The sequence below is a fragment of the Oncorhynchus mykiss genome, chromosome 15, assembly GCF_057628025.1.
Source record: "Oncorhynchus mykiss isolate SJ-2025 chromosome 15, ASM5762802v1, whole genome shotgun sequence".
Classification (NCBI taxonomy): domain Eukaryota; kingdom Metazoa; phylum Chordata; class Actinopteri; order Salmoniformes; family Salmonidae; genus Oncorhynchus; species Oncorhynchus mykiss.
Genome location: NC_143036.1, coordinates 39,334,230 through 39,341,299, shown reverse-complemented (window position 1 = coordinate 39,341,299; position 7,070 = coordinate 39,334,230). Strand labels below are relative to the sequence as shown.

The window sequence follows — 7,070 nt, the reverse complement described above, 5'->3', positions numbered from 1 at the left end:
TGAAGCCCTTTTTGTGCAAAGCAATGATGACAGCACGTATTTCCTGGCAGATGCAGTGGAAATGTTTTTTGGGGATTCAGTTCTTTTGCATGGCAAAGAGGGACTTTGCAATTAATTACAATTCATCTGATCACTCTTCATAACATTCTGGAGTATATGAAAATTGCTGAGGCAGCAGACTTCGTGAAAATTAATATTTGTGTCATTCTCAAAACTTTTGGCCACGACTGTACTAGCTAGCTGGGTAGTTCTGCGAAGAGTGCCTTTTGATATTGCATATGCTTTGATATTTTAAATAGCAATTGTGAACCATTGTTGAAATGTAAAAGTCTGTTATATTTAATAAAGTGCCCTGTAATAATATATGGTAATTCAATAAACCCGATTTGTTCATGTTTACCATTCATTTTGTATTATTTATTTTGCTTTTGTTAATGATATATTTCTCTTGCTTTGGCAATGTAAACATATGTTTCCCATGCCAATAAAGCCCATTACATTTCAATTGAGAGAGAGTTTTAAAATTACCTTTATTGGGTCACTCAAACAACAATGCAGCTCTCATGGACATCAGACCAAATGACCACTTCTACTGTAGCCTTCCTAGGGGTTTCCAGACTAATCAAGATAGTAAGGATTTTATGGTTTCCTTTTGTCATCAAGGCTTCAAGATCTGCCAACTGCTCATGTGGACAGGAAAATGCTATATGCCCGAAGGCTGTCCCATGATCTACTGTGCCAACAATGTTGTGAAGCTCTAGTTTACACTGAGTGTCTGCAAATCCCATCAGCACAGTCTTCTTCTCCTAAATGCTCTTTCACCTTCATCCCCTGAAGGGAGGACCAGCAGTGTATTGCTTTCTGCAGGTCAGACCCTGCAAGACACACCTTCTGTACAGGATCATTGGGAGGCTGTTCTTTGTCCACCAGGTAGAAGCGATAACCTCCTGGGGCCTCAGCCAGATAGATGCCCTTTCCACCCTCAGTGAGTGGCCAACCAAGCCGCTTAGCAATGCTGACAGCCTGGCTAGACTGCAGAGTCAAACCGAGGAAGTCATTGCTTAGGCGATATTGTCCCATTCCATAATTGTAGATCAGTTCAGCCACAAAGTCATCATCCTCTGGGCCAAAGCTGACCATTTTCTTGCTCCATTTTCCATCATAAGGGCCCTTACATGTTGCCTTACATCCTTCTTCAAAGTCTTTGTGATGCAAAATCTTCATGCCGAGCACATCTCGGTAAAAGGTGGCCGTTTTGCTTCTGTCACCCACTTTGACAACAAAATGCAAGGCTCGCCTCAAAGCCACTATAACCCAAGTGAGTTTGCTATGTACTATACGATTATATATCACGCTCAGTTTGTCTACGTTGATTAAGGATCCTTTGCAATTTATTGTCATATTGAAAGAGAAACAGAAGAAACAACAGAGAAACAATACAAAGAGAAAAAACACCCCATGAGGCATGATCATTATCATTGTTTTAATTTTCTCTAAACCTTATCATGTTTCACACTACCTTTTACTGCCTTGACAGCATTAACATATTTCCTCAAGAGGAAACGCTTCTTTACATTCAACTGATCTAACCCCACCATCTTCTGTAACACCACAGCTGACCTCACAAACTTAACCTTTCTGATCTCCCCATCCCGGATCCGGGTTCGTGAATACAGACTCAAGCTCATTACCATAACGCAACGTTAACTATTCATGAAAATCGCAAATGAAATGAAATAAATATGCTAGCTCTCAAGCTTAGCCTTTTGTTAACAACACTGTCATCTCAGATTTTCAAAATATGCTTCTCAACCATTGCAAAACAAGCATTTGTGTAACAGTATTGATGGCTAACGTAGCATTTAGCATTAGCATTCAGCTGGCAACATTTACACAAAAAAACAGAAAAGCATTCAAAAAAATCATTTACCTTTGAAGAACTTCAGATGTTTTCAATGAGGAGACTCTCAGATAGCAAATGTTCAGTTTTTCCTGAAAGATTATTTGTTTAGGACAAATCGCTCCGTTTTCTGCGTCACGTTTAGCTATGAAAAAACCCCTGTATCCAGGATTGTGTAAATCTATCAGCAAGCTCATTAGCATAACACAACGTTAACTATTTATGAAAATCGCAAATGAAATGAAATAAATATGCCATCTCACAAGCTTAGCCTTTTGTAAACAACACTGTCATCTCAGATTTTCAAAATATGCTTCTCAACCATAGGAAAACAATAATTTTGTAAAAGTAGCTAGCTAGAGTTAGCATTTCGCGTTAGCATTTAGCGTTAGCATTAGCGTTAGCATCCAGCACGCAACATTAACAAAAACATAAAAGCCTTCAAATAAAATCATTTACCTTTGAAGAACTTCTGATGTTTTCAATGAGGATACTCTCAGTTAGATAGCAGATGCTCAGTTTTTCCAAAAAGATTCCTTGTGTATTAGAAATAGCTCCGTTTTATACATCACATTTGGCTACCAAAAAAAATCCATGAATTCAGTCCTCAAAACGCAAACTTTTTTCCAAATTAACTCCATAATATCGACTGAAAACATGGCAAACGTTGTTTAGAATCAATCATCAAGGTGTTTTTCACATATCTCTTCATTGATACATCGTTCTTGGACACATGCTTTCTCCCCTGAATCAAATGGTAAAGTAGAAGCAGCTGGCAATTGCGCACCGAATTCGACGCAGGACACCAGGCGGACACTTGGAAAATGTAGTCTCTTATGGTCAATCTTCCAATGATATGCCTACAAATACGTCACAATGCTGCTAAGACCTTGGGCGAACGACAGAAAGTTTAGGCTCATTCGTTGCGCAATCACAGCCATATAAGGAGAGAATGGAAAACAGAGCTTCAGAAATTCTGCTAATTCCTGGGTGATGCATCATCTTGGTTTCGCCTGTAGAATGAGTTCTGGGGCACTTACAGACAAAATCTTTGCAGATTCTGAAACTTCAGAGTGTTTTCTTTCCAAAACTGTCAAGAATATGCATAGTCGAGCATCTTTTCGTGACAAAATATCGCGCTTAAAACGGGAACGTTTTTTATCCAAAAATGAAATAGCGCCCCTAGAGCTCTAACAGGTTTTAACATCAAAGAAATCTGCCAATTTGACAGATTTCCCAAAAGTCTGATCTAGTAACCCATTTACCTCCTCTAAATTGTAAATTGAGTCATCCCCAGCTGCTATCATATCAAAAGAGATGTCCATATCCTTCTCCTGATCCTCCTCAACTGAGGCCACAGATCCCTGACTCCCCTCAGCCACATCCCTCTCAACACTACCCACTTGCACCCCATCACTCATGCTGGGCATCTCCTCCATTGCCTGAGAGACTAGCCCCACTGGAAACCCCTCCTGTACCCCATTACTCGTACTGGGCATCTACTCACCAGTCTGGGGAAATGGCTCCCCAAATCCATTCTCACCTCCTACAACAATATTTTTTCTGCTGCATATCAGATGCTATTTTCCCCTCTGGAACAAGCTGCAACTCAGGTGCATTTGGCTGCTCTACCACTGTTGGCCCAACTCTCCCTACATCAGTGGGCCCAGGCGTTACGAGGACCACCTGCTTCCCTCACTCCGCCTTCTCCAATTCTGGGCAAATATGTTGCTTAAGGCCAACATCCCCACACTCAAAACACTGTTGACTACCCGTACTAGCATAAGCCATATACAGTCTGCTGTCATACTTGACTTTAACTTCTTATGGCTGCAGGGGCAGTATTGAGTAGCTTGGATGAAAAGGTGCCCAGGGTAAATAGCCAGCTCCTCAGTCTCAGTTGCTAATATATGCATATTATTGTCAAAATAATATGCATAATAAACAGCTAGCAGCCAAGTAGATTGCTTTTCTGACTTCCGTGATCAATCAAATGAATCGCTTACCTTTGATGATCTTCGGATGTTTGCGCTCACGAGATTCCCAGTTAACAACACTGTCATCTCAGATTTTCAAAAAATGCTTTTCAACCATAGCTACACAAGCATTTGTGTAAGAGTATTGACAGCTAGCATAGCATTAAGCCTAGCATTCAGCAGGCAACATTTTCACAAAACAAGAAAAGCATTTAAATAAAATAATTTACCTTTGAAGAACTTCAGATGTTTTCAATGAGGAGACTCTCAGTTAGATAGCAAATGTTCAGTTTTTCCAAAAATATTATTTGTGTAGGAGAAATCGCTCCGTTTTGTTCATCACGTTTGGCTAAGAAAAACGCCCGAAAATTCAGTCATTACAACGGCAAACTTTTTTCCAAATTAACTCCATAATATCGACAGAAACATGTCAAACGTTGTTTAGAATCAATCCTCAAGGTGTTTTTCACATATCTATTCGATGATAAATCACTCGTGGCAGTTTGGTTTCTCCTCTGTTCAAAATGGAAAAATGCACGCACCTGGAGATTAAGCAATAGTTTCGACGGAGGACACCGAGCGGACACCTGGTAAATGTACTCTCTTATGGTCAATTTTCCAATGATATGCCTACAAATACGTCACAATGCTGCAAACACCTTGGGGAAACGACAGAAAGTGTAGGCTCATTCCTTGCGCATTCACAGCCATATAAGGAGACATTGGAACACAGCGCATTCAAAATCTGGCTCACTTCCTGTATGAAATTTCGTCTTGGTTTCGCCTGTAGCATTAGTTCTGTCTGTGGCACTCACAGACAATATCTTTGCAGTTTTGGAAACGTCAGAGTGTTTTCTTTCCAAAGCTGTCAATTATATGCATAGTCGAGCATCTTTTCGTGACAAAATATCTTGTTTAAAACGGGAACGTTTTTCATCCAAAAATGAAATACTGCCCCCCGAGGTTCAAGAGGTTAAACAATAAATGTTCCTTTTGTTCCATGAAGATTATTTTTATATCCATTTGGTTGTCGCGGTATGTTCAGAAATCCACAGGCTCGAGCGGTCACGATCTGCCAGTAGGAGATTCCAAATAGTATCCATAAAGTTCGTAGAAACATGTCAAATGTTTTTTATAATCCATCCTCAGGTTGTTTTTACAATATATAATCGATAATATTTCAACCGGACTGTAGCTTCTTCAATAGGAGAGAGAGAGAAAATGTCTGCTCCAGGCATGCAAAACGCTGCTGGCACCCAGCCATCCAATGACGCGATGTGATCATTTTCGCTAATTTTTCAAAATAAAAGCCTGAAACTATGTCTAAAGACTGTTCACAACATGTGGAAGCCATAGGAAAGGGAATCTGGTTGATATCCCTTTAAATGGAGCGAAGGCAGGCAATGGAAAAGAGAGCATTCAGGAAAAACAGCACTTCCGGGTTGGATTTTCCTCAGGTTTTCGCCTGCAATATCAGTTATGTTATACTCACAGACAATATTTTGACAGTTTTGGAAACTTTAAAGTGTTTTCTATCCTAATCTGACCATTATATGCATATTCTAGATTCTGGGCCTGAGAAATAGGTAGTTTGATTTGGGTACGTTTTTCATCCAAACATCAAAATACTGCCCCGTACACTCAACAGGATAAAGAAGAGCGTCTTGTCCATCGGATGGTTGAGCATGGTGTACTTTTTAAAGGTATGTTTATTCAATTTACACCGCTTTTTTCTCCGTCAACAAGGGTAACGATTTTGAATGTACTGCCATTTATTCCCAATTACCTATTGGAGTGCGAGTTTTGAAGTTTGCAAGTTCAATTAAGATTGTCCCGTTGGGTTGCACACACCCGGCTTTGAAACAGGTTATCCTGTCTCGGACTGGGGTTCCGCTAATCAAATTTCTCAAACATACAAGTATTAGGCACCATTTTAAAGATAAGATTCTCATTAATCCAGCCACAGTGTCTGATTTCAAAAATGCTTTACAGCGAAACTTCCACAAACGATTATGTTAGGTCACCACCAACTCACAGAAAAACCCAGCCATTTTTTCCAGCCAAAGAGAGGAGTCACAAAAAGCACAAATAGAGAAAATGAATCATTAACCTTTGATGATCTTCATCAGATGACACTCATAGGACTTGTTACATGTTACACAATACATGTATGTTTTGTTTAGTAAAGTTCATATTTATATGCAAAAATCTTATTTTACATTGGCGTGTTATGTTCAGTAGTTCCAAAACATGCAGTGATATTGCAGAGAGCCACACGAATTCACAGAAATACTCATTATAAATGTTGATGAAAATTCAAGTGTTATGCATGAAACTTTAGATACACTTCTCCTTAATGCAACCGCTGTGTCAGATTTCAAAAAAACTTTACGGAAAAAGCATAATCTAAGTACGGCGCTCAGAGCCCAAACCAGCCAGAGAAATATCCGCCATGTTGGGTAGTCAACATTATTCATAAATAGCATTATAAATATTCACTTACCTTTGATGATCTTCATCAGAATGCACTCGCAGGAATCACAGTTCCTGCTTGTTTAGTTCAATAATATCCATCATTTATGTTCATTTATGGTCCAATAGCTTCTTTTGTTAGTGCGTTTGGTAAACAAATCCAAAAGCGTGATCTGGTCCAGTCGGACGAAACGTTCAAAAAGTTATATTACAGGTCGAAGAAACTTGTCAAACTAAGCAAGGAATCAATCTTCAGGATGTTTTTATCATAAATCTTCAATAACGTTCCAACTGGAGAATTCCATCGTCTGTAGAAAAGCAATGGAAGGAGAGATACCTCTCAAGTGAAAGCTCATGACTGAGTACGAGGCTGCTGGAAGACCCCTTAGTCAAACAGCTCTCATCCGGCCCCCCTTCACAGGAGCAGCCTGAAACAACGTTCTAAAGACGGTTGACATCTAGTGGAGGCCTTAGGAAGTGCAAAATAACCCATATCCCACTGTGTATTTGATAGGAGCGAGTTCAAAAACTACAAACCTCAGATTTCCCACTTCCTGTTTAGATTTAATCTCAGGTGTTTGCCTGCCATTTGAGTTCTGTTATACTCACAGACATTATTCAAACAGTTTTAGAAAATTCTGAGTGTTTTCTATCCAATACTAATAATAATAATAATATGCATATATTAGCATCTGGGACTGAGTAGGAGGCAGTTCACTCTG

At 39.5% G+C, this 7,070-nt stretch overlaps 1 pseudogene across 1 annotated transcript; it reads right to left on the bottom strand.

The window, feature by feature from the left end:
- Positions 1-271: 271 nt before the first annotated feature.
- On the bottom strand, positions 272-3,476 carry LOC110490723 (glyoxalase domain-containing protein 4 pseudogene; annotated as a pseudogene). Its single transcript, XR_016486505.1, has 2 exons — positions 2,360-3,476; positions 272-1,992 (listed from the first exon to the last, which is right to left on the bottom strand). The product of XR_016486505.1 is annotated as a glyoxalase domain-containing protein 4 pseudogene (transcript).
- Positions 3,477-7,070: the final 3,594 nt, after the last annotated feature.